Source organism: Buteo buteo, chromosome 7 (assembly GCF_964188355.1).
Source record: "Buteo buteo chromosome 7, bButBut1.hap1.1, whole genome shotgun sequence".
NCBI lineage: Eukaryota > Metazoa > Chordata > Aves > Accipitriformes > Accipitridae > Buteo > Buteo buteo.
Genome location: NC_134177.1, coordinates 22,983,718 through 23,004,628, shown reverse-complemented (window position 1 = coordinate 23,004,628; position 20,911 = coordinate 22,983,718).

Genomic DNA, 20,911 nt, shown 5'->3' with positions numbered 1-20,911 from the left:
GCTAAGGTTTTTCTGCTTTAATCTGTATGGCATAAAGTTCTATTCAGAATTTTTGTAAGAGGGTGCAGAATAGGTTACTTAGTGTGTCTGCTCTAATTCAGTGACAGCACAAAGCATTTGTTATAGTTATTACAGGAATTGTATAGACAGAAAGCATTTCTAGCAGGTTTCCTCTATTTAAATCAGTTTATTACCCAAAATTGTTTTTATAGAACTAAGAAAAAAATGTCAGGGTTATCATTACTAAGGCAAATATTAGGCAATAACAATGCACACTAAATTTTAAGGGATATTGAGCACATATTCTTTACAGCAAAAGAAACTAACACTTCTGATGTTTCTCATTAGAAACTCAGAAAGCTTCACCAGAATTTACAGACTACACAATCATTAAAACAGTTTACAAAACTCATGAAACTAATCCTCACTTCCCCCACTCTATAAACACAGACAGTCCCAGAGATTTATAAAAACCAAGGAATTAATCTCTTACAGTGCTCATCAGGACCCTAATATCCTAGTTCTTCCTGGGACTGCTCCTCGTTTATTGCCACCCTTCCACTATCTCCAGAAGACTCTTGGCTATAAGCAACTGACTCCCCCTGCCATTTCCTAAGCTCCAGAAGCCATTGTAGCCTAGGGAGTACCCTGCTTGGTAAGCATTGTAATTTGGAGTGTTTTCATCCTCAGAGCCAAACATATTTCAGAAAAACAGGTCTAGTGCTTACTGGTTACAGTATTTGAGGAAAGTCATACTACATGCTGAGTGAGCTCTCCTTTCTTTGATTATGTGATTGCTCAAAGCCATCAACAAACCAATGCAGAAGGAAAGAAAAAAATTCTTCCCCAGTAGCTCAGCCTGCTTTTTTTAGTACAGACATTCCCTTTTTTATTTATATGATACTGTCTTGAAGGCAGAACATCACACCCATTCATTTCTTACTGTGAATTATAGTTTAAAAGCCTTTCTTCAATAGTAAATTACCTATCCCTAGAATAAACACAACCCACGTGACGTGGGTTAATTGAAAGGATATTTCCTAAGGCAGTGATGTCCACTGTGGCAGAGCGTTTTTCTTGTCAGCACTGTTGAATGGATGGCACTGGGAAAGAGGAATACATAGTAAATACTCAGAGTGAGAAAGCAGACAAATGATCACAGGCAGAAGGTGGGAACAGGACAGTGTCTGAATAGCTAATCAGTTCAGGAGTACTAAAGTTGAAAAACCCTGCCGAGTCCTTTCTCTTGTGCGCAGCAGTTATGGTAACATTCTTTAGCTTTTGAGATTTCCTTGATGAAAACTTTTTACTAGTGCAGATTTCCAGGCTGCAAATGATTGAAGGTTCTTCTTAAATGATACACAAGTAGCATGTATTTTTAGTGTCCCTGGCAGATTGTACCCTCACAGCATTTTTCAGATAACAGGTAGATAATCTCATTTATGCTACAATGGCAGCAATTCTAAAGTCATTTATCACACTTCCATTGAGAGGCATTGAATACTGTCGCTTTTATAGATGTATGGCAGATTACTCAGCCTTTGTACACCTTTCTAAAGTTTGGCACTTTTATCCAAATCGTTGAGGAATTTGCTCAACTATAGCAAGCTGATGTGAGCAGAGAAGCACAGTAAATTAATTCACTACTTGCTCTTTTCTGCACATCCAGATGATTGATCATTTTCTTTCAGTCTTCAGTACATTTGGCCACACTGAATAACATAGTGATGCAAAACCTTTGTTCAAGTTTCATTTTAGATTAGACTGTTATTTTCCACAACTATCCATAAAGTACTAGCAGCTAAAAACCTTAGTATGAAATACCTCACAAGAAGGTAGCGTGAAAATTAGCCAACAAGAAGCTGGATGCCACAGTGCTCAGGTCTTAGCAATTGAATGCATGGACCTAGTAGTGACAAATATTTGTCCAATACTACAGCAAGCAGACACAGACTCACATTAAGAAATAGAGAAAAAAACAGCTGCAATTTAACTTCCAGCCCTTTCAAGGATTTATTTGCTTGTCTCAGTACTGGGTTCACGATTTTTCTTCTAGTGACAAAAGCGATACTAGAAAGGAGGGATTCAGTATCTGCAACAGGGCAAAATCTATTAAGAAAGAAGGACCAAAAGAGGATGGTGAAATGACCTTCTTTGCTTGCTCCCTTGCAATTTAAGTTTCTGTGTTCTGGAGATCTTTCTGGTGTGAAAACTTTGTAGTAGTTTCCTTTTTATTGGAGCATATTTTTAGGACATGAAAAGTGCCTGGAATCTGGCAGCACTTATGGTTTTAATGACTGTTTAAGTTATTTAACAACATTCCAAAAGTGTATTTATTTTATCCTGTTAATTTTAGGGAGTGCATCCTGTCGAATGTATCTGGGGTTATACAAACAAAAGAATAGGCACATGACAGCTCCTTTTGAAAAGTGCAAAGAGATGTTGACATTTCACAAAAATCAGATGCCCTCGGACAATAGCAGGTCATCTCGGCTATGGGCAGCTGATCTGTGCTTTAGTAGTTCAGCAAGCAACCTAAATACTAGTCTGCAATCTAAAAGATTGCAATTCCTGCAAAACTATTGATTCTTACACAGGTTTACCACACACAGCCTAAAGGTACTGCTGTCCCACAGAATCTCTGGGTCACATAATGCAGACATATCCCAGAGCTGCCCAGACAGCCAGTGCCATTGCTCATGATAGTGATCTATGATGCCCTGAAACAGAGAAAGCTTTGGAATTGGGTATTTCTAATTATGGTACCACTAAATCATACAGGTAAGGAGCCTGAATTGTACTCTGTGATCCCTGGGAATGTTTGCTGCAATCTTTAAGGTAAATGTGACCACTTGACTTTTCCAGTTATTACTATAGTTTTCAAGTGCCTCAAGAATATCCCTGTCACCAACATGCAGTGTTTTGTTCATAGTTCACATGAGCGTTTCAGCTAGCCTGCCCTGTGCTTGATTTCAGCAGTGAGTGGAATAGATATAATGGATTTATCTAATTTATCAGAGAGGTGCCAGGTTGTTGATCTATAAGGTACTTTCATTTCCCTATACATTTAATTTTTCATTGCCAGAGAGCTTTGATGCTTAAAAGAATAAGAAATAAAAATAAGAGGCTGATTTTTTTTGTTATGACCTTCATAAAAAATTTTAGTTCACAAACAATTACCTAGGTGATGCATTTATGTCTGGTCTGCAATATTAATACTGTTATCTCTCTGCAATCATTCATAAAATTAGTCTGGAGTTATGGTAATGTAAAATAATTATTAAGGAATAGAGAGGAGATTTTCTTACTGCTGAACGAGAGAATTTATTGATTTCTATAACATATCACTAGAAATGATGACCAGGCAATTATTTTGTTGGTAGTGGTAAAGAGCTGCATAATCTGGTTATTGGAATATGGCTGCTTTCCATCATCAAATTCTTGTTCTGTTAAATATTGACTGTTGATAGGATGCACAAAAAATGACAGGCACTACTTATCTGTATATGAGGGAATATTGGTGGGCTAAGTCTCGGAGTGTTTTAGACCTATTTTTGCAGCAGCTTGCTGAAATTTGCTCACAGATTTTCTTTATGGGCACTTGGAAATTACCATTATGAATGCAACATAAATCTCTAGAGAGCTCATCCTGCATGTGCTGGTTTCTTCCAGTCTGTAAAATGGCAATACTACTACCATCATGGAAAGATATCCAATGCACTGCTCAGTGGCCGCCAACTTAGGACATGACAGCAATGGGCTCTGCAAGAACCTCTCATACTACCTTGAGGAAGTGGGAAGTCAAAAAACAACAGCTAAGCCTGACAAGGAGAGAAGGTACGATACATTCATCTATAGCACATTACTTTCTAAGTACTGTTAGATAAGCCAACAAAGTTCCAGGCTACAGCTCTAATAAAAAGGCATAATTAGAGCAACGTACTGTGATTCATTTCTTACTCCATTTGATGTCATTAGTTCACTTAGTAATCACTCAGCAATTTTGAGAAACTGTGATTGGCATTTTGCTAAAAAGGTTTAATCTGGAAGAGATTTGTGAGGAAGTAGCAAAGCAAGAGTTGCTTCTTTTTGGTAAAAATTACTTTTTAATTTACTAGTTTATAACTTTTATTCTACCCTCACTCTTTCTGAGAAATTTGGGAAATGTTTGACTAGCATATTTTTCTTTGAGTTTGGAAAACATGATTGTTTACCAAAGAGGGAAAACCTTTTATAATACCTGTACACACCACAAAATATAGTCCACAAAGGCACACTGTAAAAGAAATCCTTGGAGGAAATATAATAAGCAAATGCTGCCTCCTTTTGGAAGATAAACACTCAGAACAACAAAATTTTATTACAACTGCAAACAGTTCTAAAGAAGGCATAATTCCTATTTTTGGAAGCATCTATGAAAATGTTGGTGATTTTATACTGGAACTTCTAAAAATCAGTTAATTGTCACAAGTTTTATTACTTAAATGCTATCACAGGATCTCACTTTGTGACAATTCTGGTATTCATTCATGTGAATTCTTGTTTGGTTTTAGGAGCTCTCCATACCTCTCTCTCATTTCTGTACTTGGCTTAGCTAAGCTTGTGGGGAGGACTGGAGGAGACAGTGCTAACTTTGGGGTTTAAAAGATGAGATCAGAGCATCTTCAGGCCGTGCAGAGTATCAGGCAGATGATCCCACTGTGTGAACATGGGTTTTCAGAATCTTTCAGAAAAGATTTGAATGCACTCAATTTCAATTCTAAAATAACCAAAACCTCAACAAAGTAACATTAAAACCAAAACAGTCATGTATGACATCTACCATATTCAATGTTAATCTAGAAAAAAGAATTTCCATGGCATCACCAAATCCCTTCACAAAACACCCAAAGGCAAAAACAAATAGATATATAAACCACATGAACTCTCTTCATACATGAAGTATGCAAGAAACATACTGTTCCCTTTAGTTCAGATGGCATCTCACATCTTACAACAACACTTGCTAAAAAAACGTGGTCAGTTCTGACTTTGAAGCTTTTCTTTGATATTTAGGGGGAAAAGAGCCACTTTTCTTTATGATAACTCCTTCATTTAGTAGATACATTTCTATGACTTACAGTGGTAAACCTGTCTTGTCAAATCTCATGAGAAAATCTTGTAACCAAACTTTAATTTGAACAGTCTTTTTCATTCTTATTACTAAGACATCGTAAGTTTGAGTAAGTATGGATATACTTAAAAATTATCTCAAAAATTTTGCACTTCAGCAAGTGTAGACTCTGAGAACTGCCTGTAGTTCAGTTCCAACCTTATTAAGACATGACCCCAAGGCTCTCATTTGTAGCTGAGGTGAATAACAGTTGACATTAGAAGCTCCAAGAATTTTTTTAAAAGGTGACATTTTTAGGTGGCTTAGATGGGGCAGAAGATAAGAGAAATTCTCAAACACCTTGACCCTTTGCATTTATTCCTGGAAGAAAGACATAATTGAGTGCAACTCCACAGAAATATAAAAGCTTCCATAATCAAAAAATACACAGAAGCCATGCTGCATAGTTTAGACAAATATTAACTGATCAAAAGGCAAGAAATAAAGTTGTTTCTATTTTTCAAATGCTTTCATAAAAACAGTCTTTTCATTCGTGGGAATGCACACGTTTTTCATGTCTCAAAAAGACTGAAAATCTCTGCAAGGAAATACTCTATTTAGGGAAAAAAAAAAAAAAAAAGATCCATTTCCCTCATGTCACACACTGGCACACTCACAAACTTAAAATTCATTGCCAGGTCTCCAACACCAGTTAGTCTATATTAGTGCAGATCACTGTAGAAGACCTGCAGCGGTAAGCTGTTGGTGCTGAGAATGCAATATCTGGTCTATATGTGTTTTAGGGATTTTACTTTGGAATATTTATAACCTGAGTTTATGGTCCAAATGCTCCTTAATGGTTGGGGCACATCAGGTGAGCTCTTTGAGCACATCTTCTAATTTAGTTTTATTGGGGGGCAAACTAGCTGGCATGCTCTGAAACAAAAGCACCAGAGATAATTAGGTTATTCTCTTCAAAAGCATGAGTCCAGATCCAAATTAAAGCCAGATTCATGTATACCACCCATCCCTAATTTAAGCATCAAAGGTAAGCATCATCAAAAGTGAGCATAGTGAATTTTAAACTCCTGAATTTTGAGCCAAAGGGGTGACCAGATGAATGAACAATGAACTCTTTGGAATGTACAATTCTTATTTCAAATCATTACAGCCCTCTGCCTTCTTCTCCTTGCCCTTTCTCATATACCCTCATGCTTGATACAATGATTCTTCACTAAATGACCAGACCTGGTTTATAATTTCTTATATTTTATCTGTAATATTACTATAGCCTGAGTTTGAAAATGCTGGGTCTAGTTTGCTGCTGCAATTAAGGCTAAAAATTAACACATTAACTTCAGAGAATATTCCTGAAAAAAAGTATAAGCATTTAGTTCAAATTTTTTTTATCACAAAGCTGTGAGTTCATATTCATGTTGGATTTCCCTTTTTATTTCATAACTGTAGCTCATGAAATGTGTTTTCTAAGCCAGACAGAAACTTATGGTTGCTTTCTAAAGAGTACTTGGCACTAAGCTTTTCTATAATCGCTACTATTTCTTTATACTTGGGAGGCCTTCTGTTGGGGGATGTGCTGCTCCCCAAGTATACTGGCATTTCATTGCAGCCTGCTGTTCAATTCACACACTCTTTACATGGCACAACTAATTTGTGATTATTTTTTCCCTCTGCAAACTAAAAAAATCTATTGCTACATACACCAGAAAACTTGGGGGGGTGTGTGGGGGGGGTGTGTTAAGATACAATGAAATGTAATCATGCCCTGAGGAACTGTGTTATTGAATCAGAGCCTAATCAATACAATCAGAAGTTCAATATGGAAATAAAAATGCTCCCCATGCTTGTTCAACTATTTTTCAAATACTTCCCACAATTCTGGCTTAATGGAAAGCATTATCCAAATCTCACTAAAAGAAGCAATTGTAGTCACCGCACATAGCCTCTATAACTCAGAGATAGACAGAGTAACACACATGCAGCTCACTGCATGCATTTAAGTGCTCTGCAAACACTACGCTAAATTCTTTTCTTATTTGCAAGAGTTAACTGCAATCATTAGCATTATCTGCTCAACTGAGCCCAATTTCATGATCTGGTCTGTGAATGAATTATTGTGTGCCTTGCAAAAGCAGAGATAATTCCTTGTCCAAAACCACAGAAGATGCCAGTATTAGCACTGGGGGTAAGGTGAAATTTTCTTGCTTTCCCTCATGTGCTGAAATTACAGTTTTCTCAAAAGCAAAACTAAATCCATTGGTGGGGAATCATCCACTGGTGCTTCAGAGGTACATCTACAAAGATTGTTTTAAAGGGAGAAAAGATATAGTGGAAAATAAAATAAAAAATCTTTTGTTTTATGAAGTTAATAGGGCGATTTCAGTTGTGCAAATGGACCACCTTTAAATGATCTCTGCTTCTATTAACATGATAGACATGAAGTATTGTCAGACTAGAACTATTCTATAGATAAATATGTTAGCATAGAAAATCCACTGTCATAAAATTTTAATGTCCTACTTTTTCTTTTTTTCTTTTTTTTCTTTTTTTTTGCCAACCAGCAGAGCTAACTAACAACCAGCTACCAAGAATCAGAAACAATTGACTTAACTTTTATAGCCCGGGGGAAGAAGAACATGCCAGTAGATAATTAGGAAAAAGCACCTTGGCCTCCTGCATGTGTACATGCGCGCACACACACACACACAGAGAATACTGTTCAGGAGTTTAGTGCCTACATTCTTAATGTAGGGTGCTGGCTGAGTCTACATTATTTAACATTATTATTCGATACTACTGCTGATATACAGAAACATAAGGAGAAGAGATAACAAAACTAATAAAAATAAAGCTATGGGGAGATAAAAACCTTTTTAGCTGTGCAGAAGATTTTTTTGCCCTCTATTTGCAACCTACCTTGAATTAAGATGCTGAGATATGATATTTTCAACAGAAGAAATGGCAGAGTGGCTCTATACACATCACAAATTATGTATGATGTGATTCATAGACATCAGAGCTAGAACTACTTTTTTTTTTTTTCCTAAGATAACTACTGCAGTGTGAGATAAAGTGAGTAAGGATGACCTCTATGAAGTACTTTCTGGTTAAGATAGCATTGTCTATGTGTATAATAATAATAAAAAAAATCACAACCCTCTCTTCAATTACAAACAGCAGGATAAGTGTGAATGATTGTCCTCATCTTCTTTTAGATGCTATGAACTTTCAGAGATATAAATGTGAAACTGGATGGTAATTTGGGTTAGGGGGCAAGGAGTAAAAATGGTGCATTCTATTGCAATTTTTCTTAATCACACCACAAAAGATGGAATAGGTATATCAGCAGTGAGTAGGCCTCGAAGAGATCAGCAGTAAAGGTGGTACCTGATCCTGTAGTTAAATGAAGGCTCCCAGATGTCATTTGAAAACAACTTATGAAAAAGAGTGCTGCTTGAGTTTGATGGGATTGAATACATGCAATCCAGAAAAGTGAGGTAACAACAAAAAGCTAGAAAAAAAAAATTAAACTAATTCATGATTTTCAAAACAAAAAATCAGTTACATATATAACTTCCTCTTAAATATATGCAATTTTCATCCTATGACTTTCCCTGAAAAAAAATTTTTCCTGGAAGTTCTTGGCTCCCTCAAATGATCATTTTTTGTTGTTCTTTTGAGATTTCAGACAAACTATTCAGAATAACTTAGTAAACCTTGAATCCAATACAGTTATCTTTTTTTTAATGACTGTTCTCTCAAGATTATAAACTGTGGCAGTCTTACATTTGTACCAGATCTCTTCGTTTTCTGTGAACAATGTGCAAATATTTACAGAAAGCAAAATTCCAGGAAACATATAGAAGAGCAGACAGATATCAAAGAGAAATTTTGAAAATTGTTTTGCTCCCATTTAAAATAAAAATTCAACACTTTTTCTTGTTCTCCACAAAAGGATTCCTGACAGGCCACCTCAGAGCCAGAAGGATGAAAGCTGCACAGTCTGTTAAACTACGGCAGACTATGTCAGAGAGGATCCAGGCAGCATGTCAGCTACAAGCAAGTGTCTACCAGAACTTTTCAGCCCTGTTTTTTTAATGAAAGCAGACTTACACAATCACATCATCTGTTCATCTGTCACACTCTCACACATTCTTAGTTTACTGGCCAAATCACAAACTTTGAAAGAGATCTTGAAGGCAGAAAGAATTCTGGTGGGTTTCAGGTTTGAGGTTTTGGTTGTTGGGGTTGTTTGGTTTGGTTTTTTTTTTTTGGGGGGGGGGGGAATTGTTTGGTTTTGGTTTGGGTTTTTTTTGAGTTTTATGGAAATCTCCGTGTGGATAAAGGAAAGAAATGTGCAGTGCAAGATCAACTGTTCAATTTGTTTTGCTTGCTGGCCTGTCAGCACATGGATAACCCTAGCCAAGTACAGATGCCTCCTGCCCAGAGAACGATGTGGGATATGAGAAGGAGCATAGAGTATCATACAAGATTAAGGGCACATCCTGGACAATGTTGGAGGGGAGTGTGAAGGCAATGGGGTGGACAACATAGGAATTTGATGGAAGGATTTATAAAGGAATGAAGTTGCTTCCATAGGAACGTAAGACAAATCTCCAGAAAACTAAGCTTCATTAGTTTTGTTGCTTACAAAAGAACATTTTTAACTTAGCTATCACTGTGGAACATTTTAATTACACCTAATTAGGAAGTTCTGGCAGAATTCAGATAAAACCTTTTTTCAGACACCACTGATGAATTGCAAGTAGTTTGGGCCACTGTAGGCAACAGAAGCAGCAATGAAAAGAAGCATTTGAGGTACTTAACTAATATGACATTATTAACTTCAAAATTCAAGCACTTTCTGTGATTAAACGTGTTTGAATTGTGAATACACTTCTGACATTTGCAATCAATTAATTGATAATTCATCATTAGAAATACTTTACTATTGTTGCCTGGGTCATAAAAATAAAGAAACACAAAGGTGGTTGAACTGAATCAGTCAAAGGTCCATCTTCTTAATACCCTCCTTTGACAGAGGTCAAATGTGAAGGTCCAGAGAATAACCTACCAGCAAATGAAGTCTATAAGTTGCTTCCCGCTATGTACTTTCCAGAGTTGGTTTGGAGCCTGATGTTTTATCCCTAAAGCACAGTGTGAATGGGTGGGAGGGTATGTCTATTGAGCTCCAGTATCAATAAAAAAGTATGGGGTATTTTCCAACTATCAACCAAAACTACTTGCTTCCATGAAATGTTCTTTTAAAGGACAAATGAAGAAGTAACAGACAAGCAAATTGCAGTAAGAATAAGTGGGGTTATAAAATGGATCTTCTATGACATAGCAGGATGAGGTCCTTTGAGATAGGAGAATGTGGAGCTCATTACTGAAACAGTGACTGATTGAATGAGAAGAATCTGTATAGCCCAAAATAATAACAACATTGCTATGGTCAACTTCACTCTTTCCAATTTCTAAGTCTGCCATTATAGTTTCCTAATAATGAGAGGGACTGCTGAAAAGAGACTTTCTTGTGTTACTGAATACACAAAATGTACAACAGAGGTCAACTAGAAGTGAATATTGGGGTCTCTCTTTTAAGACACAGAATTAAGAAGTGTGTTGAGACAACTTATTTCAGAGTGGGAGGAAGTTAGCTTCACAAAGTATTCAGAGATTATGAGATTTTTTTTTCAAACTCAAAAACTTTTTTTTTTTTAAATGGCAGCTTTCACTACATTGGTGTCAGTGCAACAATAATCAATAGCGGATTGCAAACAGCATGCCAAACTTGCCCTCTGTAACTAGCAATACAGCAATGAAGAGACGTCAAAGAGTGATAATGATTGCCTTTTGTTTAAAGAATTGTTCATGAACTTGCAGGAAAATTAATTTCTTTTAACCATAAAGTGGCATCAATATTAATGCCTAAGATGGCAGTAAAGAGACTTAATTTCTCACTCTATTTTTTCTGTTATAGAATGTCTGTGGAAAAATAAAATACCCCTGTTCCCATAGCACCTCGGGGAAAAATCATTCCAGCTTTCTTTTCCACTCTCTGCAATGCTACCAGGCACCTACAACATCAGTTTAAGTGAATAGATAGGGCACAGCATAGATGCTATGGGAAGAACTTTCTTCCCTATGCTTGTAAATCAAGAACTAATTGAACAAGCAAATCATGGGGGAAAAAATTATAATCTGATCAAATAGTTTTTAGTAGAAGGCATAACTTGTCACTGGGGGGGATTTCCTAACCTCTACAACCAGAAGTGGAAGCAAATGTTTATATAGATAGAATGTCCAGTCAGTTAATTCATGCTAAAAAAAAAAAAAAAAAAAAATTAAGAAATGGAAAGGATATTTAAATATGTGTTATGAGGTCTCAGTCTGCAACTGGGGCTAGGAGTCAGGTGGTATATTATCCAACAAAAGCCAAATCCACACTTACTTTTATCTGCCTCAGTAGATAGACACTCATTTTGCATAACAGGATTTTCCCTTTCGTTTCCTTCCACAGTTGCTAATGTGTTGAATGATGGATGTAATAGAAGTTGGAGATTTTTCACAAGTTTGGATTCAGGAGCACAAATCACAGGAGCAAAGAGATGTAGAAGCAAACTGACTGTCATTCTTGAAAAACTCTCTTTCCTTTGTTTACCTTTTGTGGAGCAAGGTCTCTTGCTTTGTTTTTATTGTTACTGTTTTATCTTGAAGCACAATTCTTTTTGAAGTTTAAATAGTTTTGCAAAGGCAGATTGCCAAGAGTTAGGAATAGGTTTTCCAGATACACTTATGCCACTAACAAACCTTGTAAAGATAGCTTTCTATAACTTTCAGTGGATACAAATGGCAGTAAAGAATGACATGGAAGGAAAACAGCAATTGGGGAAATTCAGGGAGTGGATTCTTATTTACAAGCTACATTCTTAGGCCCTCAGTCCAGACACCAGCCTCCTTTGCTTTCAAATAGTCCAGTCATTGGAACTCTATTCAGCCAAAACCACAATGGATCTTAACTCTGAAGAAACTAAGATACCACAGCATGAAGTATCAATATGTACTACTCCTTTCCTTCCATTGCCAGCTTTCTTGCTTCGTTTGTGTCTTAATGTGATCCAATTTAGTTCACAAGAAATCAAATCATTATGGAAATGCAAAAATAGCCCATAGAAAATGCATAAAGATATAGATTTATTTATAATGTCATTGTTATTCCATGTGCTTAAGGTACTATTTTGTAGGTCTGCAAATCCTGAGTATTTCATGACAGACCCAGCCCTCTCAGAACTGTGCCATTATAAGAAGGTAAAATAGTGCCTCTATCATTAAGTACTCAAGAATCTTTCACCTCTACCATCCTGTCATCAGTTAATTTTGCCATCTGCAATGCCACTCTGCTTACAGAAAACAGATGTAACATAAAAGAAGAAAAAGTTAAAACTTATCTTCTAGAGTATCAAAAGATGCAGGATTTCAGACTACCTACTGACTGACAGGATATCTGATACCTTTCTTCTCACTGGTGCTTATAGTTAATGACTATATTCTTTTAAGCACATCTTATTAAACACTTGGAGATAGAGGAAGTCTACTGAGAGTTGATTACAGGTGCACATTGAATTGAGGACAACTTGTCCTCTTAATTCTCTTAACAGCTTTTTCCAGCATGTTAAAAAACATTGTGTTTCTTTTCTGTGTAATATGTAATTCTCAGAATTGCATGGTGACTATTTAATCTCTCTCCAGAAGTTTTTCCTAAATCTTCAGTGTTTTTAAGACAAATACATTTATGGTGAGAGTACCATGTATTTAGTTGGAAAACTCCTTGTTACAGAAGCAAGATTAATCAAAAACTCAAATTACATTTACAGATTAAGATGAAATTAGAGTGTTTTGATTTTTCAGACATTGATGGAGGTTCTTACTGGTTTGTCTGCCTTTTGTTTACATTTAGCATTACATTTCACTCTGCATTTTGGGGTGGGTTTTTTTTGTTTGGTTTGGTTTTCGGGGTTTTTTTTAATATTGTATTTGCTTGCCTCACATGCAAAGGGCCAGAGCAGCAACACCAAAGACCTGGAACCATCATATGTACCAGGGCAACAGTTCAGCAACAGGAGTCAAAACAGAAACTGAGGATCAAGAAAAGCAGCTGGAGCCAGGATAAAAGCCAGGAAGTAAAAACCTAGATGAAAGCAACAATACTAGCATCTAATTTTTTACTAACCAAGGAGCAACTGTTAATTGTGTTAGAGCTATCTCTCTTAGCAATTCAGAGTGCCTGTGTTTATAAGGGCCTGGCTGAAAGGGTTTGTTCATATGGCATTGTACAAACAAAACAGAGCCAGACTATTTTCAGAGGCACACAGCAATAGGACAAGAGGCAATGGACATAAGCTGGAAATTTCAACCAGAAAATTCCAATTAGATCTAAGGAAATTTTTATTTATTTTGACCGTGAGTGTGGTCAAATTCTGGAGCAGGCTGCAGGATCTCTATCCTTGGAGTTTTCAAGACAAGCACCTGCACAACTTTATCTCACTAGATCTGTTTGAGCAGGTGGATGGACTAGAAGATGTTGGGGTTACCTTCCAAACCAGACTATTCTAAGATTCTAAAATGGAGCATAATTTACAGCAAAAATGCTAGTAATAATAAAAATGTGTCATAAGCAACAATGAAATATTTAACCCCAAGATCTAAAATATGCATTCAGGAAAAGATATCTGTAAATCAACAGCAGCAGCATCTGATGAACCCCACTAATATTGCATCTCACTCTTATAAGGGAAAAAAAATAATCAAAGTTACTATCAGAAGACTTATGTGTATTGCTCTGTGGTTCCTTTCCAATTTCTGTTTGTGAGAATGTGGATACCTCAGCTCAGTCCTCATAATTTGATAGCATTCCTGTATCAATAATACTTGCCTCCTCTTGTTTGGCTTTGGTTAAGCTTCGTCTAATACAACTCAGAAACTGTAATCAAGGAGGTGAGACAGCCACAGTGTCCAAATTAATATTAATTTATTCTAAATCTTAATAAAAGCAGCTTCTTCACTTGTTTCACACACTTTCAAGAGGAGAAACCTAAGAACCTTATGGTGTCTCTACAGATCATCCAGCAGCAGAAAGTACAAAGAATACCAACACCTCAAACTTTACGACAGTGGCATTATTCTGATACAGTAGCTAAAGACATCATTCCAGTTCTGTGTAAAGCCCTTCCTTGATGCCTGGACTGGTTCAGCTTGTTATTTAGTTATCAAACACGGTTTGTGTTGCAATACATTGTTACTTCTGTTGAGTGAAATAATCCCCAGAGAATGCCGATTTACCTTCTAAGAACCTAAGTGTCATCTTATGTTTTTTTAATATCCAGGTGGTTCCAACCTTCTTGAATTAAATTTGGCTAAATCATTTCTACACTTCAAGTGTTTTGGTTGTATCACGAAGGACCATGTCCCTTGTTTACTTCTGCATCTCCCTTTATTTTATTTAGAAAAGGCTTCAAAACACTCACTAAAAACCAGAAGCTAGAATTAAAATTATTTGCACACCTTTTCCTCTTAATTTCTACATGGGATTGTATTAGTTCATGTCCTTAGAGCAGAGAATGTAAAAACAACTGATCCTCAAAAGGTTTGAGTTCATAGGGAATGTTCTTATGATTCTTTGATATTGTGCAGCTTATTGATAAAAATAAAGCTGAGGTAAACACAAAGCTATTCAGAGAATTGATCCTATTCAGAGAAACTAATGTTTCTGATGTCTGCAGAGAATTTCAAGGCAAATCAATAAGTTACAAATGCAGAGTTCCCTTAAGACCTTGCCTTGGATTCACAGACAGTACGTCACTGAGAGATGTTTTGACTCAAATGTTACAAAACAGCATTTTCTATTGGGTTTTTTGACTGAGAAATTTTCAACATGTTCCAACTGAAAACACTTTTTCTAAACATATTACCTACCAATTGTGCAACTAAAATATGCAAGAATCTGCTGACTCAATATTCTCCATATTTGTGACATTAGATTGTAATGCACCTTCTACAAGTCCACATAAAATGTCACTTACTCGGCATTAAGCCTTTAAAGGCCAGTATTTTGGCAAAATTTGTAAGAATCTAATATGCTCTTTGTATAGTAATTAGGAGAATACCGAAAAGACTAACTATATGGGAAATGTTTCTCAGGCTTCAATATGGATATTGGCATTAATAGATTTAATCATAGGCAAAATTTTGTTCACTATCAACTAAGTCTTGGCAGCCCAGGAAAAAATAAACATCACTTATATAACACCAACTGAGCAGCAAAAACAATTACGTTAAGGCTTATAGTTTCAAAATTGCTTGTGAAGAGAAGAAAATCAAGCCAAATTGATGTAGGATAGGTAAAATGTCAGTCATTTAGAAAAGGAATCCCCTACTCATACCTCTATTTAAAGGAAATGTATAGTTGGCTTAAAACAGGCAATATATTCTGTAACATTAGCTTCTTCCCCTTGAGGAGAAGCTCTGCTGACTTATGATAGGAAAGTACTGCTGTAAAAGGGATCACTAAGCTGGGAAAAAATTTTAAAAGAAACACAGTGAGTGTGGATAGACTTATTAAATGATGGAAAGTCACCAGCATGACCATTTTCTAGTGTTCTGCTGCAGGATTCAGGGGGATTTGATGTATTAATATAACTACACATTACCATTTTTATTTTCTTCTGCAGCAAGTTGCCATTTTTGTGAAAAGAGAAATTACTGTCAGCTTCCATTCAGCAAAGACAGCTTCTTTGTCTGCTGTCTTATAAAAGTGTCACCATTAGGCTTCTCCATATCTGTCTCCTTGTTTCATTAGATTTGACACACATTCTTCTCCAAAGTCAGAGGTTAAAAGGCTTTCGAAACTCAGCAATTCTTTCCCCTCCCCATCCCATTCTTGATAGCTGCTTCTCTCCTACAGACAGCCAAAGGCTCTATCAAGGTACTGCTATTCTCCCTTTTGCCCCTTAGTACAAATGAACCCAAACTGAGCTTCTACATCATGCTGCTGTCATGGGCTCATACTTCCAGACTCCTAAATAAACTGCATCTGACTTGGCAGCTGTGTTTTCTACCATCGGTGTCTTGGCAACAAACATAGGATGCCCTAGAGATTCACATACTATTTACCTTAGGTAGTATCATTCATGAGGAGATTGTTGCTTGTCGCTCTTCACAAAGCAAGCAACCAACAAGACTGCGGTTATATGTTGTTGGTTTCAAACACAATCCAAATTTTATGGTACAATCTGGAAAGTTATAACAGTTCTACTTCCCTGTGGAAGCATGCAGGTTTTTTACCAATCCAGTACAATAAGAACCATACAAACACATGTTGATAAATTTAAAAGGGATAATAGTACCAAATGAATGTGAAAGCTTGAGTACCTGGCTAAAAGAGCTTGAATTTTAAAAGTCAGTATCATAACAGAAGTGCAAAGCAGCCTTGAAGTAGGCAGTTGTACTAAGGACTGTTTAATAGGCTTACTCTAAAGCAACTTGTGCATGTATTCAAGCCCACAGCCATATACAAACTAAAACTTCAGCTCACCTAGTTAGTAGCATACTTTTGAAGGAAAGAATGTACTAATTTTTGACCACGAGATACGTGTCTGTGCCAAAATGTTTAGCAGTGCCCAACTTTTTTTGAAATGAGGGGTCACTCATTCATTGCAAGGAGAGCAAGCTGGGCTTTCTGCTTGCAGAGAAACAGTGGGAAGGGAGCAAGTGAGTGTGCCAAAACAATTAATCTGACCTACAGTTCACTCTTACAAACTGCAGGTGTAGAAACAGAGTATGTGCAGAGTGATACAGAGTAGCATGGAGCAATATGGAGGGAAATAAATAGAATTCCTATTGCCATATAACTTGTCCTTCTTCTCTGCATGGTCCCATTTCAGGAAGAAAAAAGCAGTGGGTTTTTCTCTGGAATTTTTCACTTCAGGACAGGCACTATTTCATGGATCTACTAATAGCTGTAGCTTAGAATAGGTATATCCTCAGTTGCTAAGAGATCAGCTCATTCATTTCATCAGAGACAGATTTCTCTTCCCAATTCTTTCCCCATGAAGAGGAGGCAGTGATAGAACTTTGAGGTCTGGCATGATAATCCAAGATTCCACCTCCTACTTTTCCTTTATGTGCTGAGTTTTATTTGGTTTTGGTTTTACAGTGTTCTTCAACCTGTAGCAAGATTGGCATTTTCTGTTATTGAAATATTCGCTTAACTGAGCCCTCGCAATTCCTTCACCAACTTTTAGATGCACTTGTGCATGTCCATCTGAAAGCATGACTACTGCTTGAGTAAATAATTAACATTATCTTTATCATTTAATAATCTAAACTAGTCTTCCCAACTCCCCACTGTTTGTGATGTCCTACAGGATAGTAGAGGTAGAAGCAGAATCATTTTAGCTATTCTGTTTTGTTCTTAACAGCTTTAGTCCAATGCATCCTTCTCATAGACTTGGAGCCTTTTTTTTGGTGAGACTTAAGAGACAGTCTAACAATGATGATGTTCTTAGTCTCCTTGAGCTCAGGAAAAGCTAGAAGTACTTCAGAAGGTAAAATTACCACAAGGTGAAAGAAAGGAGGGATCAAATACAGTCTCAGGAATGAGGGTGATCAAACACAGGACAGAAGAACTAGTTGTAATGTGAGACAACACATTATCAGAACATTACAGACTTCCTTTGCATGAAGGGGGTAAAGTCCTTTGAACAGAAGAGTCCTTAAATTTAAAAACCAAACATGAATATCCTGTTCCCAATTCTTGTCTCTGTCCTCCTCATCATCATTTTCTTATCTTTTATAACCTGTCTTATATCAAGATCCAATTCACATGCTCCCCTTCCTGGGCTTATCTTTCACATAATCAGGAACTTGTAATTAGTGTCCACTTACACAAGGCAGCAATTTGTGTAAGTGTCCCCACACATGCTTCTCTGAAACCATAACACCATCATAACCCTCTTGCTTCATGACCACCTTCAGCCCTGTGCTATTACAAGAATCACTTCACACAGAGGATATATACAGGATGATGTTCATCCTGAAATCTCTGCATTATCAGTTACGATTAAATATGCAAGTTGGAAAAAAGTTTTTGAAACAGATTTTTTACAAAGATAGGTGGAGCTGTCATTCCATTTCATGCACTGGTTTGGCTCATAGTCATTCCTATCCTCCCAAAGTGCATAAACCTTGGTGTTTTGGACTTCTGGCTGCAGACAGCTGGGCACGTTCTTCAGGAAAAATTCCCGTGCCAAAAAGTCAAAAGAAATAATAAAAGGATAAGGAAAAATCAATTATAAGAATGGTCTGAAAGATGATAAAGTTATAGACATTCTAGCAGCTTGAGACTCTATGACCCAATGAAGGATCAAGTATGTTATTTATAGTTTGCAGCTATTCTGGTTGTTATTTACCTATTTACTTCATTGCATGCATTTTAGTTGTTATACCCATACTACAGTAACACATAGGAATCCCCATTGCGGGCCATAACTGACTGCTGTATGCAAAAGACAAAATTAAGGAAAATCCCTTCCTCAAACATCAAAAGTTACCTTAGCATATCTGAACAAATACCTCTACCCAGCTAAGTTTTGACCAGCTCCTTCCCTTCCCTCCCCCTCACACAAGTCAGAGTCAAATTCTCATATTCCTAAATAACTGAAGGATGAGACTCAGCATAGGCCAATTTGTTAGGGCCTATTCCCAACAGCTGGTTGCCTTCTAAGTATTATCACTAATAAATGCCATCTAGCGCAATCCTGTAATAGGTTTTATTGTTCCCACTATCTTCAGTGGGCTGCAAACACTGTTGGTTACACAGGAAAAAAACACAAACTCTCCTCCCTTCTGGTGTTTCACACTGTTGTCATAGTTTATAACTAATTCATAGGGGAACTCAGCACTAACAATCTGTGTGCGTGTGTTTCTATCTGCGTAGGGTGGAAAAGCAATTTAGATGTGAGATATAGTGTAAACTTACTTGGCATTGTACACAAAAATATTTTCAGTTTGTCTGCTTGCAAATAGATCCTAAATAATACAGTTCATTCTGAATGACTGATTATGGGAATCCTGCTCATAAATCCTAAACTTGTCATTTTAAAATCAGATTTTTTTTTTCATTTTTAAGCAATGGAATGTCTTCTCCATCTTGACATGATTTATCATTTTCTGGATGAACTAGCTGACTAAACAGGCCAAAAACCTCTAGCTGCAAGACTCATTATACATTATTATGCATCCTATTCTTTTATGTTTGTATTAAAGGAAACAGATAAACATATATTTATTTTAAAAATAATAGGTGGATTCCGTTAAGATTCTCATTCATTTCAATAAGCTGCAAACAAAAGATGCTACATAATACAGAAGTGAGTGCATATGGGATTATGGAGATTTTTATATCTTCCTGTAGTCCATATCAATTTGTGGAAGACAATGACTAATTTAACTTTTGTTTTCATATAATAGCCTGTGTGAAAACAGTTGTTCTGGCCTGACCTGTTCCCATAGGATGTATCTCATCACAGTGTGATTTGGACCATCACTGCAAGTCTCAAAAAAACTTTACATTTTGCATAGATTTGGAGATTATTTTATTCCTACAGAAAACACAATGTTACTCCCTTTAGAGCCATTCTGAAAAAATTCACAAAGGATGACTTAAGCTTATATGGGTACATACCTCCATCAATTAAAAGTGTGCCCATGCCTAAACTTCACAGAATTCTAGAACCTCCTGGTTTTATCAACTCTGTTCCTGAGCATCTGCTACTATTACAGAAGACTTTAATCAAAAAGTTTACTGGAGCCAAGTGAGTTATATAAAATAATAAATCCCATCATACCCAGGAGCAGAAAAAACTTGCCTAAAGAAATACTTTAAGAAACTTTGCACATATAGGTCACTACGTTATTAAAGGGAAAAGTAGAGTACTGTGGCACTGTGAAGGCTGAATCCACATTTTCAATATGAAATTTATTTTCCAACAGTTTATAATTTGGCCATGAAATACTCCTTCAGCCCGAATTTTTACTATGGAGACTTAGCTCAAAATCAGGTTCTCTCTGGAAGTCTGAGATCTACTTCAGACATTAAGAAGATTAGTAGAAATTACAGAAATAATATGAAATTCTGTAATAAAATCAGTTGCAGCAGGTAGGCACCTGATGAAATTGCCAGTGTGTCATTTTTCCAGACTCATTCTAAGACTATCTGTAATTTCCATATAAACTTATGCAAACATAACTCTAGACTGGGAAAACACAGTGCCCATGGGCCCAACACACTATCTAATTTTCACAATCATATATTTGAAAATGCAGGTTTTTGAGAAAGCTGTATATAATTCAGTGGCTATAAAACACACCTAGCAATCTTGCAACCAAAAGACCTGAATTTAAAAATGTTTAAAGACTTGCATGATCCCAGACCTTCCTCCAAATAGTAGATGTCAGCAGGGTGGAGTGCAGCAGTCTGCCACAGGCACTTACCATTTCTTCTGAAACAACCTGAAATTTTGAAGTAAATCTGAAAGAACACCAAACTAAATAGACAATTGGGGTGATATTTTCTGCGGTTTTGGTTGTATGTTTGGTGGATGGTAGCTTTTTTCTTTTTTCTACTCATCTTGGTGTTAGTTTTGTGGGGTAGATATAAAATCAAGGATTCCAAAACCACACGGCCATTCAATGCAAAATGCTCAAACCGAGCTTCTCTCCATCTGTGGGACCAAACTGGAG